The following is a 16,504-nucleotide window of genomic DNA, read 5'->3' as shown; positions in this document are numbered from 1 at the left end:
TATGGAAAGGAGTGAGTTGAATTCGTAAATCAATGGTGAGAAACCTACAAGAGGAATGAACGACCATAGAGTAGTCGTGAACCATCGAATTGCTTGTCATTGTTTTCATCTGTTCACATCCTAAAGTGTGTCTACTTTCTGCACTCTTCCCCACGACATTACCATCCCATGTCATACATAATCTTTTTCAAGATACGAAGGATCCACTCCACAATTAAATCACCTGTGATAAAAACCATCAGTTCTCCTATTGAAATGGATGACATTTGGTGTCTGTAGATGGGATGGATTTTTCAGTGGCTTGAGCTGGGGTGAACAAATTATTAAGAAAGTACTATCTAGGGCACTAGTGTCAATGCTTTTGGTGAGGTTCGATCCTTGGTCTCTTCGACGACACAAAAAAAGGGAAGTTATGGCGATGATCCTCTGATTACCTAGTTCTTTAGGTTGTTTGAACGAGTGATCTTGGCTGGATTTGAAGAAGAATAATTGTTTTGATTGTGGTAGTTGCAAAGAAACCTTGACAGGAGTGTGTCATTTGTGCAGGATTCAGGATTGAAGGAAAGAAACCACCCTACCATAAAGAATGGTCCTTGAAGCTTTACATTTTTGGAGACATTGAATATCTTTACAGATGTGAGATTCATGAGGGGTCATGCCAGATAAATTATTGTTTTTCAGATCCACCATGTTCAGGCATGAGAGCAACTGAGATTCTCTGGAATACTGTCGCTCAGACTGTTGTAAGAGAGATTAAGGCACAATAGATCGAAAGCACTAAAATTTCTTTAGGAAATTGGTTTGAGAGACAATTGTCTACTAAAAGAGCTCCTTGACCCTACTGTGATTCAGAGAGCTGCGTATAAGCAAGGGGCTTGATGATTGTTAGGTTTTCTCATGATGCAGATAGGATAGGGCATGGTTGGTTGTAAGATAATGGTAGAGAATTGGTTGCAACGTGCTCTTATGAAGGTGTTGTGAATAAATAAGTAATTTTTGGGAAACCTCATTGTGTTCTCTCATGGTAGGAGCTCCAAGATAGGTAAGCAACAAATAATTCATGACATTTGGCCATAAATTCCCAGATTCTTTATCAAATTAAGTTTAAATTTGAATAGAAATTCATATAGTTAGTTTTAAAGCTTCAATTTGATGTATCTGGCAAATAATTCGAAGGATTCTAGAGGGGATTACAATTATCTCAATCGATTAGTAGGAATTCTCACAAATTTGAGAGATATGATCGTTCATTTAAAAGGAGACATAAAAAAATACTCTATAAATACAAAATTTGCAACTTATAATCATTTGCTTCTACATATAATTTAAAACTAAATTTTATAATTTAAATTCATATTTTTAGTATTTTATATTAAATATATATTATATTGTTTGTCATTATATATCATCCTTAATATAATATATTTTTATATTTCAATGATATATTAAATAATTTAAAATATTAAATTTATTTATAATTTTTTTTTATTAATTATAATATCTGACCTATATTCTATAACTTATGTATAATAAAAATAATATATATTAATTTCCTACCCAAATTCAATAAGATTACACATTGGAATTAGAATTGAGACATGTATGAAATCACTTTTTTAATGAAAAATAATCTATTTTTCCCACAATGTAGTGTCCCATCTATTATGATGTATTTGTTTAAAATTTCAAAAACTACAAACTAATTAAAAATCAATGAAATCTCAACTCTTTTGACAATTCTTTTATTTAACATAGTATAAATATACTAGCAGTTGCACATTTTTGTATGAACATAAGACTATAGAGTGAGATATTTAATGGGATGAGAATTTGATCAAATAACACTTCAAAGATTTGCTTCCATTCCATTAGATGACATAAAATATAATATTTCTAATTTAAAAGAAAGAGCAAGTGACATTAATCAAACAACATATCTTAAAGTCTCATGTGGACAAGATTATCATGTATTTTTTTATCTCATTTTGGGAGAGTATATTAATATAAGTGTACATATGCAAATGATGTTGTCTTGTACAAAGTTTTGCTTAGTCCCTTAGCCTTTGTCTATCCCTATATACTCATAAATAAATTTCACATATTTATGCTAATGAGTGGTCAATAACATATTTAAGCTAATAGGCTTATATGTGGGAGCTTTGCTCCTAAATTTTACATTTTTTTTGCTGGAATATTGTTAGCCCTAATGATTATTAGATTTTACGTTGGATTTTTTTAGATATGCAACATTTTTTAGAAATTTCAAAAAGATAATCTGTAATCTTATTGTAGAAACTTTCTAATTTTTCATTTTTTTCATCTAAATTTATGATTTGAAAGGTGTTCTTGTAGCATGACCAGGATCCTTTGTCTTTGATGCGGATTCCATGTCATTTGATGATGATTATTTGTTCCCCTTTCCTGTAGAGGGAATCCTAGAGCTCAATCAAATTTATATTTTATTTTTCGAAAAGAAGTTGGAGGACCACCTTCCGTCATCAAATGACTGCTCTGACTATGAAAGCTAGCGCTGTTTTGAAGTGGAGCGGACATAAAGGAAGGTGCGAACAAAAATAAGTCTTTTGATGGAAGAAAGTCTTGAGATTTTGCATGTTCACAAGGTGAATCAGAAGATCCGAGAAAGAAATTTTAGGGCTAATCAATTTGAGGCTTGAAAATTGAGAAGCTGTAGGAGATTGTAGAATATTTTGTCTAGGCAAAAAGTTCTTGCAAATAAATTATCAAAAGCAAAGCTTAGCATAACTGAACAAGGTTTTTATGTTAAATGATGAATTGTTCTCTGATAACCTATTATTTTTATTTTTCTTTGCATATTTCATAAGGTTAATAATAAGAGTAGCTGTGTCATGTGACCGTTCAACTATATTTATTAAAGTGTCATGTTTTCTTTATTCTATTTCTCTCACTTATGAGTTTCCAATTTTAATACATTAAATTAGAACTTTTTTTTATTTTACCCTTCACTTATTAAAATGTAATTTGTTATTGAGATTTGTTTCTATTTTCCCCTATTTAGAAACTTTGATTTAAGTATTTTTACATGTCTCTAATTATCCTAAAATTGGCTGTTAGTTTATATTTTTTAGAAGCATTTTTGCATGTCTGGTAGTCATCCTTAAAACTAACATTCATTTTTTAGAAATCATTGATTGATTTGGAGGGACAAAGTAATGGTGTAGGTGGATGGAGCAACATAGTTTGCAGTTTGCGTGCCTAAAATTTCAACTCTAAGGTTATTTTTTTATCCTTCTCAAACTTAATTTATTTATGGGAATATCATTATTGGAAAGGGAATTATGATTTTTCCAGATCATTATAATAGATTTTCAATGTGGTCAATTTTGGGGATCTATTAGCCTTGCTTATAGGTGGCTTCCAAAGAGGAAATATTAGGGAGGTATATAAATGCTCCAAGATCTTGGTCATATGAAGGTATTATGCAAATTTGAGATGGTATTTCATGTACTAGTATAATAATTATGTTGTTGGTAGATTATCTAGCCAGGAGAAAGTAGTATTGATTAATATTATTCCTTTGAGCTTTATTTGTAGTTGTTAAGCTCTGGTAGAATAATGGACTGTACTTAATAGACACTATTTTGTTTAGCACTATGAGTTGTAATTAGCTCTTTTCAATTTTAGATTAGACGACGTTGGAGTTTGAAAGAAAGATTAAAGCTGCAAAAACTTCTTGTCATAAATATTGTGGATGTGATCCTCATCTTGGTGAGGAGTTGAATAAGCTACTTTTGTTGTATAGAGTTTTGTTCGAATGTTTGTTTCAATCTTCCTCATGAAGGAATGTTGCCAACTCATGATAATTATTGAAAAATTATAAGAACCATTTATATTTAGTTTTTAAGTTTTTATTCAATTGGTTTGGATAAACTTTTTCTTTGTTTCAATTTTTTTAAATATAAATAGTATTGATATGTGAATTATAATGTATATTATTGTAGTAATTTTTTATTTGATTTGGTTGGATGAATTTTTTTAATGAATTTTGTAATATAATTTTTTTACTGTACTAATGTTTGTTTCAATAAAATTTAGGTTGCAAAAACTATACTTCATATCAACTCAGTGTTGCATGTAAAAATACATGCAAGTACTAGAATTGACAAGCTAAAATTTGCATATCCATGCATCTCATGTATTTTTCTTCTCATTTTAGGAGAGTATCTTAACGTATGTATAGATATGCAAATGATGTTGTCTTGTGCAGAGCTTAACTTATTACCCTTGCCTTTGTCTATCCCTATTCACATATTTAGCCCCAAATCATCCTTACACATAAACATTGTGATATCGTTGGATAACTTTGAAAAAATTAAACAAATATTCATACATTGACTCCTAGGACTGGAAAAATTAAAATTTACAAATCGGCCAACTCAACTTTCTTTAAAAAAAAAATATTTTTGCATTGAGTTTATAATGTTTATGTTACATCACTTCAATCAAAATCAAATTTTCAGTGCAGCTGTATATACTATTAGCCTTAAAATATTAAAAATTAGTTTAGGAAGTGAATATAAGTTAGGAGAATAATAAAGAGAAACTCTACATTAAGTAAGTTGAAATCTAGATATAAAATAAAACTCTAAAACTTTTTTTTTTTTTTTTTTAACATAGTATAAATATATTAATGGTCTTAAAAAAACAAAAAAATTAGAGTTATGATTAAAAGTTAAGTTTTTTATATATAGAAATTTGATAAAAGGAGTCTTTTTTAAATTTGTATATATATATATATATATATATATATATATATATATATATATATATAATGTTTATAGTTAATATAATATTTTTAAATTTTTTATATTATTATATAGAAGTTATATGTAAAAATAATATTAATAATTGATATGAAAGAAATATATTTTTACAATAAAGTTACGTAGGGATAGAAAATGATGGAGACATAACAAGATAAATATAGAGGGAGACATATGAGAAGAAATATGGAGATGTGTCTTAGTTATGGAGGTAGGAAAGGAAGATTGAGAGACAAAGAAAGTGAGAGACAAAGAGGAAGGATTAAAAAAAGATATAAATGATCAAATAGTTCAATGGGAAAATAAGGAGATCTAGAAAGGAAGTGAGAAAAAGATGAACAATGAAACAAATACCCAGTTCACCTTCTATACTTGTTTGGTGTACTCATTGCACACTAAGGTGCGATTGCTAGTTTAATTTGAGCAAAATCTAGTACCATATGTCCTAGTGCAAGAAATTTATGCCCACCCTTTCTCTCTTGTTGCTTTCCATTCTAGTGTTAGACATCATTTTCAAATTCCTCATTTAGTCATGTTTGATTGTGAGGTCATTCCTAGATTAGCTTTTTGTGGGGTAATTTTTGGATTGGCCTTTTATAGGGTCATTTCTGGATTGACCTGTTATGATGCTTTATGTTTTTTTTTATTAGGTTGATATAAATTTCTACCTCGTTCACTAGAAACCATTTATGAAAAATGCTTTGGCTTCAACAAGGCATGCCAACTGTTTGACGAAATGGCTCCAAAAATTATTTGACCGATTGTCGTGATTTCAAAATAAGCGAAATGTGGAAAAATAGTTTGTCAAAATGTCTCAAAGAAAGATATGGATAGGATGTCTTCTTGGTTTCATGGATTCAAAGTACCAAGTTAATATTGAAAATTTTTCTATGACCATTACTGATCCGTCTACCCCATGCAATTGTGGGTGTCCTACCAAGGTTTATTGCTTTCATATCTATCAAATCAATCATTACAAATATCACACTATTAGTCTACCCTAAAGATATCATTGTCTGGAGTTGGACTAATTTAGGTTTTACTCTCTTCGTGGGTGTTACAATTATATTTTAAGTATAACTTATGCATTATAAAGGGAAGTTCACAATAAATAGAAAGGGCATAGTTAGTTCCCATATTGAAGAAATAGCAAACTAATCATGTTGAAATAATAACATAGCAATAGTTGTAAGAAAATAATGTTGAAAATATTGGGCCACTTTGTAATTATAAAAGAGGGGAGAGTTGATTTTGTATAAGGATGAGAATTCAAGAGTTGTTAGGAAAAGAGATTTTAAAATTTATATTAGTTTGATTTCTTTTCATAAGTGAATACTAGGAATTTTGCTTGAGAGGTATGTTATATTATTTGTATTATAGAGCCTATGTTATAGTTTTGGCATGTTTTTTATTAATGAAATAAAAAGATTGTACTTATATAGTCTTTTTTTCTTTTATTAATCATAGTGTTTTGTGCTAATTCATTTTACATTCGTTCTAGTTTACTCGTACTGATGATTTTATCTTCTATTTGTTCTAAAAAAAATTATGTTCATGTAGTTGTTTTACTCTTCCCAATGCCTCTAAAAGGAAGGCAAGAATTATATAATTTATAGTCTATGTTTCAAGAGGATAGATTTTGGGGGTTGTTCTCCAAACAAACCCTTATAAGAGGTACTTTTGTTTAAAAGAGAGAGACAATCTTGAATGCCTCTTGTTTGGATTTCATTCAGAGACAATCTTTTTGTATTGTGGCCCTTTTCACAAAGAATTATACATATCACAAGGGACTCGTGCCTTAATTTTTTCCCTTATAGAAGCTTCCCATGACTAAGATTTGATTATTACATTCCATGTTATATGTGGACTTTATGTATTTTGTTAAGAAATGTTTGAGCCTCTAACTAAGGAGGTTATTTTTCCCTTGAACACCTAGTTATGTAGAGTTGGCTTACGAAATTCTAGAGCACAATCTACCTCACCCCTGTGAAACTTCCCAATTGCCTTTATTTATGGATGAGCATTTTAGGGATTGACAATTTTTTTTATGCCTAGTGAGATGGAGCTAGACATCATCACCAAAGTTAGCGCACTCTTTGTTTTGGAAAATATTTCAAACAAGCTATTAAGTGCGCCTAGAAATTTGTATGCTTGACTCTTTTATATCTCTATATTCAAACCACCCCACTATTGTGTGTCAAGGTTTCTTTTGTGGGTTAGTGTTCTTTCCTTCATAAATGTTTTCTTTCTTTGGTTACCAAATTTTGATGGTGTGAACATGTGTCATGCCTTCAAAATGTTGAGGAAAGTATCAAGAGTTTCTCTAGCTAAAAAAATTATTGTATTTCTATGTATCCTTGTCCCTTTTTTGGATGAGTTCATTTGTGCTTTGAGGAGTGGATGTACATTATCAAATAGATTGAAATTATTTTTTGACAACATATTTTGCTAGCTCCTTCAATGAACCTTTAGCAATGATTTTCCCAAGTGGTGGTCTAATTAACATATACTTTCAGTTTTGGGGAAGAGTCTTTCTAGTTACAAATTTTCTTTAAGAGGGGATATTTCTTTCTTTCTAAGGGTTGGATCTTAATGGATATTAAGATTGATAATTTGACGAAAAGAGCATTTACTTCTGGTATAATTTTGAATATGTTATAAACGTAAACTTTACCTTCAATTATTTTCATGTTAATTAGGATTTGATTGTGCTCTATTGAGTGATTTTAGTTTTAGTTAATGTTGAATGTATTGGTGATCTATGCCAATTTTAAATATAAATTATCTTATGATATTATCATTTTTGTGTTGAGATTGTTTTCATTGATATACCATGCTTAAATCTAACTCTTTTAGCTTAAAGTAACTCAAGGGTAAAAGTGCTCCATGTGTATGATATTATTATAAGTAAATGAATATAAGTCTATGAATGCTTTTATTTTTACTCATCTTTTATAGATGCAACCATGAAATGATATTTATGTTTAGATCCATGTCTAGGATCTTGTCTTTACATTCTCATTTTGAATATGATGGGATTGTAATATACTATACCAATTTATAGGGAAATATTTATATTTTGATTGTATTGTTCTATCTTTTGTTCAAGAAAGATCATGAGTTAGTAATCAGATTATTTTTGTTCATCACCTCTAGCTTAGGTTTATTTTCACGATTCTTCTCTTTCCATCTCCTCTTGTTTGTGGAGAGTCAACTCCTCAACACCATATATTTCTTTGAGTGTTAGCATTTTGGTCCATGTTTCCCTTTGTCCTCATACCATCTTGAGATATAAATTGAAGAATAATTCCTTTTTCTGGCATACCCAATGGGATAAAATTGTCACACAACCTAAATTAAAAGAATTATATGAGCCATAGTCCTATCATTAAAAGATTTATATCTAATCATTATCCAAGATTATTGATCCCTCACCTAGTTTCAGTAGCCTAATCTAAGACATTGGTCTCCTCATCAAGTGCATTGCCAACACCCCCTACTACACTTATGGTTGTGTGATTCTTTTTACCTATAATAGTGGGAGCCCCCTTATCTCAGTAGTTGCCAATGTAAACTAGGATTCTATCCTCGCTAATTTTACAAAGGATCTACCTAATTTTTTTCATAGTTCACATGACCATGCCTACATAGTTCACAATATTGTACTAAGAAAAATGTAGCCCAAAGGTTGATAGCAACGACATATTTCAAAGGGAAAGTGATTCATTAGTATAGATCTCTTGCCTTAAATAATATAACTTTGTGTTATGACGTGGGAAACCTATTATATAATCATTTTTATGAGAAGGGTGATTGTTCCTCACCACTTTACCAACTTATTAATATCAAGAGAGCTCCCTAAGAAGTTGTGGTGGGCTTTAATATAAGATTCCATAGAATATGGAAGAGAATTTATACATGCACATTCCTTTGTACCCTTGACCTTTATTTTCTACCTAAAAGATTTTAAATCATACATAGCACGAACCATGCAAATATTGGGGGCGTAAGCTTGCTCAATGCCTATGAAATAACCTTCAGGGATAAGAATGACGTAATTAATGTAGGCAAGTTTCCACAAGAGCTTCATTTCCAATATTCCCTTATTGTTCCTTGAAGACCCTAGAGGATAACCAAAGTGAGACCTTTAATAGATTTCTTGTTGCTCCATAGTCTATGTGTGTATACCAAAATGCCAAAACACCACAAATAGACCCTCCTTCTCTATTGGTCAAAATGAGAGAAATGAAAAATATGATAAGGATGCTGTCAAATGACTTTACTAGCTTGAAAAGGTAACTTGCTATACCCTAGTAGCCCCAGTATTAGAATTTTTAGATTAGGAAGAATGAGAGACCCTCATATCACCTAAATCAATATTAGGAATAGAATTAGAACAATCAAGGGAATACAAATTAGAACAACAACAACTAGAATTAGAATTCCAAGTTGTTGTTTGTCATTCCCTAGCTAATGGAACCATTAAAGTTAGTTTCATCTAGTTGTAATAGAGAATTGGTGGCCACATAGAACAACATTGTAGACAAAGTGAGTGCATAGTAGTTTTCATGCAATGCTGCCTCTATGCCTCAAGATTTTCCAAGAGGAAATCTTAAAAAACAAATAGTAAAATAAAGAAGCCACAATATGACTCTTGATGTTGACAATTATTATGATTGTTCTTCCCCTATTATGGATAATTCAATGATGACAACCCAAACATAGGGGATGTCCTTGGAGCAAAAATTATAAATAGCTCCTAACCATGCTCCCTTCTTGTGGACACCCGATGAAGGTGATATGGTCTTCACAAATTAAGCATTTACCTTAAAGATGTCATAGGTCCATTACAACTATAACACTTGTCCAAAATAGAGGTCTAATAAAGATGCGCCCCTGCTAGTCCTACCAAATAAAAATGTACCATTAGCACACTCGAGGTTTGAAGAAAAAAATTTTTTTGTTCAAGAAGTCTAGATGACACTGGCTTAGAAAAAAGTGGAGTTTGTTCCATGGAAGCCAAGAAATCTAACAATACTAGTAAAGACTAAGGTAGACATAGTGGGACAACTTAAAAAGGAGTCTATAAATCTATCCATTTAGGATATGCTTATGATTCCTGAAAAAAAAAGGTATTAAAAGAAGCTCTTGAAAATTGATATAGTAGAAATAGTAGAGCCTATCATGAAACAAACAAAATTAAAAGGGAATGACACCTATCATAGGACTAGAGGCTCTTCAAATCTAACAGTCAACTATGTTGGTCAATTCTGGCAACTTGACAAAAGAGAAAGAAAAAAACTAAGTCAAAATTGATGCATTTCTTTCGTATCTTAATAGTAGAAGATAATTTTCTATAGAATTTAATGATAGATTCAAAGGATAGCAACACTTTTATTGATAAACAATTCAGAGAGGCCCTCCACATTAAATTTGAGCCTTCCAATAAGTGATTCATGCAATTAGATGGGAAAAAATTCTAGCCCATAAGGTTGATTGAGGAACTTCCCTTCACATTTTTTTCTTCCCCAATATTATAGTCCCATAAGAACTCATAGTCATTAACATCCTCTTATTTTTGGCATCTTCCTTTTAAGATATTTTACTACCAAAATAGGAGTTTACATGTCTCTTGAATAGTTCAACTTGATACTAAGAACCAAACATGGAGCTAAATTTAAAGTACTATCAAAACCTATGCATGATAACCATGTAGTTGATGAACCTATTCTCAAGTTCAAATCTTCCCACACATCCATTTATAAGGAGAAATACATTTCATCAAATGTTGGATGATGAGGAAGCCATTATGAATAGAACCAAGGAAGAATATGTCTTTTTTGAATAAATCCTTTGATGATGATGCTTTCAAAAAGTTTCATGCTACAAAATTGGGAACCTTTGCAATGTTTAATAAAGATCATCAAATGTCAAGAGTCACAAATGAGAAAGAAAAGAAGGACAATTATCTCTGAGATTATGAACTTTGGATAATGTATTTTGAAGGATCTAAATGTTGGATGGGTTTAGGTGCTAATATCCAGTTGACTTCAAGGAGTGAAGAAGGCTTTCCACTTTTAATTCAACTCAACAAATAAAAAATTAGAGTATGAAGGAATAGTTTGAGGACTAGATTTGGTCAAAAGAATGGGAATCAAATACCTAGAAGTATTCATAAACTCCAAATTAAAAGTAAAGAAAATTCACAACACTTTTATGGATAAAAATACTAGATGAGATCTTACCACCATAAAGTATGGGTTCTGATTAAAAGTTTTGATGTTTTCAATATTAGAGTCATCCCAAGGAGAAGAACAACAAAATTAACCAATTAGCCACAATTGATTCTTATTTTGAACTTGTTACTAATGTGTTTACAAGAAAACACCTTGTCAATGTGATAGTAAGACCTTCTATACAAGACAATGAAAATCACTGACAAGTATTTGAAAATGATGACCAAATTGATCCATTTATCCAACAAGTTGGAGAATTTGTTGATCACTTACAACCTAAAATAGAGGAAACCTATGGAGATAAGGTCATTTAGCTAAAAGGAAATAAACCTCCCCATGGCTTGATAACCCTAAAGATCTTATTTGACTGTAACAATGTTAGGAGAGAAAAATACAAGTTTGTTACAAATTAAAAGGATTATGATGAAGAGCTAGATGTTGAGAATGGTAGAAAGATGAAGTTTGAAAAAGATGTACCCAAAGAAGACACACAATGAATAAAATATATGTGCCAAAATTACAAGGGATTCACTAATACATTTGGGGTCATTTTCTAATGATAATTTCTGACAGAGGAGACATCATTATGTGAATTTGATTTTTTTTTTGAAAGTCTCCCCATGTTCATCATATTTTATACAAAGCTTTAGGAACTAGCATATTGGCAGATATGTGACTCTGTGACTAAAACTTTTAGTTACACTAATTTTTTTAGTCACATGACTAAAAGTGATCATATTTCACTACTTCTTTGTAATGTATAGTTATAAGTGACTAAATTTGTGACTAATTTGGTCACTTGATAAAAATCACAAGATCAACCAAATAGAAATGATTAAATAAACTACCAAATAAATGACTAAATAAGTGATTGGATAATTAGTCACTAATAATCAGTCACCTAAACATAAGTGACTAAACAAATTACTAGATAAATGACTAAATAAGGGAGTAGATAATTAATCACCAATAATTAGTGATTTTTACTTTCTCTCTTTACTTTCCAAAAGGCTTATTTATTATGGATTAGGTTATTTTTATTTTCCATAACTCATTCATGGCCCTTTCACTGTCTCTTTCTCATACTAATCATGATTTTACTTTGTGTCTTCCCAGATAAAATGTTCTTTGTTAAGTGGTTTTGGAGATTTTATTCACCATTTTGGGTTCCTCAGTCAATATTGCAAACTGATTTAAATTTCCTCTAAGAGGCATATCAATAAATGGGCAAATTAATCAATTTTTTTCTTAATTTAGTTCTCTTCTATTTATGTTTTTTTTTAAAATCAATAAATGACTGAAGCCTTATATACTATATTAATAAAGATAAAATTACAAATATCTCTGTTCAAATGGGCACTGATAGGAAAGAACAAAGAAGAAAAGCTCTAGTCTTTCTCGGGACCTTAGTCCTTTACAAAGTACTTCTCTTCTATTTATGTTATTTTTTTGAAAGAGGGGTAAACACTTTGACCTGGAGCTATGAACCAGTAAGGCCACAAATGGGGGACCTCATCCCCATTAGATTTGAAGCTTGATGGCAATGATAATAACTCAACAACTTAACCATCACAACATGCCACTATTCGCTTTCTCTTCTATTTATGTTACTCTTTAGGATTCTCAATTATTTATTCCAACATTCATAATAATAATAAATTATTAATTTATATCTAATAGTTAAAATGGTAAAAAATAATGTTAACTTATTACTAATTAAAAATATATTTAATAACATGTAAATGATAGTTTTTATAGAATATGAGGAGAGTTTTCATTTTCGTTTGGAGGGAATTCAAACAATTAATTTTTGACTTAAAAAAGTTGGTTGGAGAAATTTTGATCATTTTTCCTTTGGTTAATTTTAGGTTTTCTTTTTGAAAGCCTATTTTGAAGAGAAGGGCTTATTATTATTTGGGATTTTTCTTTATTGAGAATGTCAGAAGGGTGCATGAGGTAAGAGAAAAGAACAACAAGGGATAATGGATCTTAACACAATGGATAAGGAATTTGTGGATCATTACTGCAACATATTTGCTACCAACAAGGCGGGATTGGTGAGCTTGACGTACCGAGATGTCTCAATGCTAGAAGATTTAGGGTGTCTAGGGAATCGTTGGGAAGCTTACCATCATGCCCTTTCAACAATGCAATAACAACATCAACATTGTCAATTTCTATCCCTTTGACCTTACCAACAATATGCTCATATTTGTTAGCAACACCCTCTAATCACCCCATGAGCAATATCGATGCAAGTTTAGCTAGGTATCCTTCTCAATTAAAAAAAAAGGAATTACAAAAAAGATCATTGATGACTATTTTTGAATTATCCCCCATCTATGAATTTTGTATAGCTTGAATTTCTTCTCACCTTCACTCTTTATAGGGGTAGTTGAACCCTTGCTTTATTATGAATTCCCTAAATTCTTCCCCATCAATTTCTTGATTTTTCCTTCATTGTCTTTGATAACACCTCCACCTCTTATCACACCTTATTATTTATATTAATGAGAATTATAGTTAGTATTATGTAGATGTAAATTTTAAAGTAATAAATTTTAAAATATGAATAATTTATAACTATAATAATTAAAAATTACAACATATATTCATATTACAATACTATAAAATTTATTTGAACTTTTTATTTTATAACAATTTTAAAAAATAAAAAGACTTTTTATTTATGTTATAAATCTTAGAAAAATTTAAATTTAAATTAATATATATAATTAAAACCTATCTATTTATAATACATAACAAATGTAAAATAATTTATTTTAAAAAAGAAATTTATAGTTTTTTAAATTAGGATATCAGTTTAAAGATGTAATTTTTTTTGTGTTAATAAATTGCATATTATGAAAAAATATATTTACATGAAAATCCAATTAAAAGATATAACTTATTTGTCTTTGTCTAATATATTTCATATATTAGTGATAGAATATCAAAAAGCTCCACCTATAAGACTTCAATTTTGAAGCTAATAACAAATATTTTTTATTAAAAAAACCTTAGAAAATATAACTTATCTTTTCAAAAATAGTTAAAAAAACTCAAACCAATTCACTAATAAAATAAATTAAAAATAATTAATCTCACATGTTGACACTCTCTACAACTAGGCCTTTTCATGACTGGAACAAGAAATTTGGATGGAACTACTACTATGGTGGTTTGCAAAGGTTGGTTATGAGGCATAATCTTACAACTCCTGTGAGACCTTGGCAACCTTTCTCATCTTTTTATCAAGTAGCATGCATCATGCAGATATGATCTAACAATGTGCATCGACATCTCTTTAAAGGTGAGTAATATGTTTCTCTTTACATATTATCTTCAACTATTTATGTGAAGCATCCACTGCTATGTGGATGTGATAAATGCTTTGTAATTGTTGTCTATTGGTATTGCCGCAATTACTTAGTGATGCAATAGATTACAATATTAGGGTAAATTCTAAAGAAAAATTTCCATCATCACATTCTTCTTACTTTGAAGAACATTGGATTGTTGTGTATGTTGGTAGAGTGTCTAATGATAGAGGAAGGTTAGTGTATATGTCTTCTTAGCATAGTTTTTATGAAAGAGAAATACCACTATGATAAAGGTGATTGTATGCAAGTGTAAGACTGTTATAGTTTACATAATATGTATATTATTAAGGATTTATTATGTAGAGGTTATTTAGTATCTGTGAGAACATAGAATCCTTTGTGTACTATTCTAGTTTACAATAAGAATTTTGATTGATTAATTAATTGCAATTTAAAAATTAAACTAGTTATTGGGGCATCACTGAAGTTAAAAAAAAACCTGGATTAATAATTTAAAGAAACCCTTTGACATTTGTAGAGATGAGAGATCACACTCGGGGAGAGTAGGTTCAAAGGGCTGATCAAGTAAATGAAGGATTCAAGAAAATTGTATTATCTAATTATATTATTTGGTATTGCAAAAACATGCACTCTTTCCTCATATATTTCTTTAGATCTTTCCTACCTCTTAGTTTCTTATTGAACTTGATGAGAGTTAATCGTCAATTAAAGAAATGTTTTAGCTTCTTTTAGTGGTCATATTTAAGATTAAACTGGTGCAATCATCATAGAAGATTGCCTACTCTTCTCTTAAACTATTGGCATCCATCATAACCTGGTAGATGGCTAACCTCTTTGTTTTCTAACATATGATTTCCAATTTTTTTTAAAATCACAAGGCATATTACCTTCTAGATATTTAAAAAAAATATGAAATCAATAATTGTTAAAGAACCCAGTGAATCCATATTTGTAATAAAAATGTGGGTCATAGAGATCAACGGAATCATCTTGCATCTTTTTTTTAATACTCAATTGTTGATGTTAAAAATAGAATATTCATTTCACACAAGAAACATCTTCCACCTAATAATATTTTAATAATTGACGCAGGTAAGAGGAGGAATAACTAGGGCCAAAGGCTCACCCAGCTAGCCAAACCACCCTGCAAGAGTTAACACAACGGAAAACACAACACAAACACAACACCAAGGAAGAGGACACGTTATCTTTATTTAATTCATCAAGTAAACAACATACATGCCCAACTATAAGGCCTTCTGGGTTATGGCCAGATATAGAATACAACTTCCAAATCCACGATCCAGGTTCAAATTTGCATTTCCAGACTCATATCCTTCCCTTTTTTCACTCTCTCCAAAAATCTACCTTTAATCTAAGCCCCAACACTCTATTTATACTTTCCAAAACAACTTACAGAACATTCTAGAACTTAGAGAAGCCACAAGTCGGCTCTCAGCAAATATAACTACTTATACCAAAATTAAATGCGAGCAAAGTCTGCCCAAATAGGAACCAGATAGAGAAAACTCGACACCCACTGGATGACTTGGCATCAACTGGAAACTGGCACTCGGCATCAACTGAAAACAAGCACTCGATATCACTCGGCATCAACTGGAAACTGGCACTTGACACCAATTAGAAACTGGTCACTCAGCATCAACTAGAAACTGGTCACTCAACATCAACTGGAAACTAGTCACTCGACGTCAACTAAAAACTGGTCACTCAGCATCAACTGGAAACTGGTCACTCGACAGCAACTGGGAGAATGAACAAAAGTGCAGGATTAAAAGGAAACTCAGGATGCTCCTGCATCAGACAATCAGGGTTGAAAGAAATGATTCTCTTGAATCATGCAAGTGTCACAACTTGAGCTGAATTCAACTTAGATTGAGAAATCCATGAAGCATCTTCAATAGGTCTATTCTTCCACTTCACCAAATATTCATAGTAATCTTTTCCCCTTGTGCTCTTACCAACTCTTTGATCCAATACCTTTTCAACTTCTTCAATCTGCTTCTTAGGATAATCATCTGCTTCAACAACTTCATCATCTGACTAATGATACTTATATAAGTCAGCAACATTGAATATAGGAGATATATCCATGTCATTA

At 30.7% G+C, this 16,504-nt stretch overlaps 1 pseudogene; it reads left to right on the top strand.

Moving 5' to 3' along the window:
• The window catches only part of LOC149579905 (uncharacterized), a 30,135-nt pseudogene that overhangs the window by 6,079 nt on the left and 7,552 nt on the right, over window positions 1-16,504 (top strand).

Source organism: Cupressus sempervirens, chromosome 1 (assembly GCF_028749045.1).
Source record: "Cupressus sempervirens isolate cs-2001-9-10 chromosome 1, ASM2874904v1, whole genome shotgun sequence".
Classification (NCBI taxonomy): Eukaryota; Viridiplantae; Streptophyta; class Pinopsida; order Cupressales; family Cupressaceae; genus Cupressus; species Cupressus sempervirens.
This window is presented reverse-complemented; position numbering and strand designations above follow the sequence as displayed.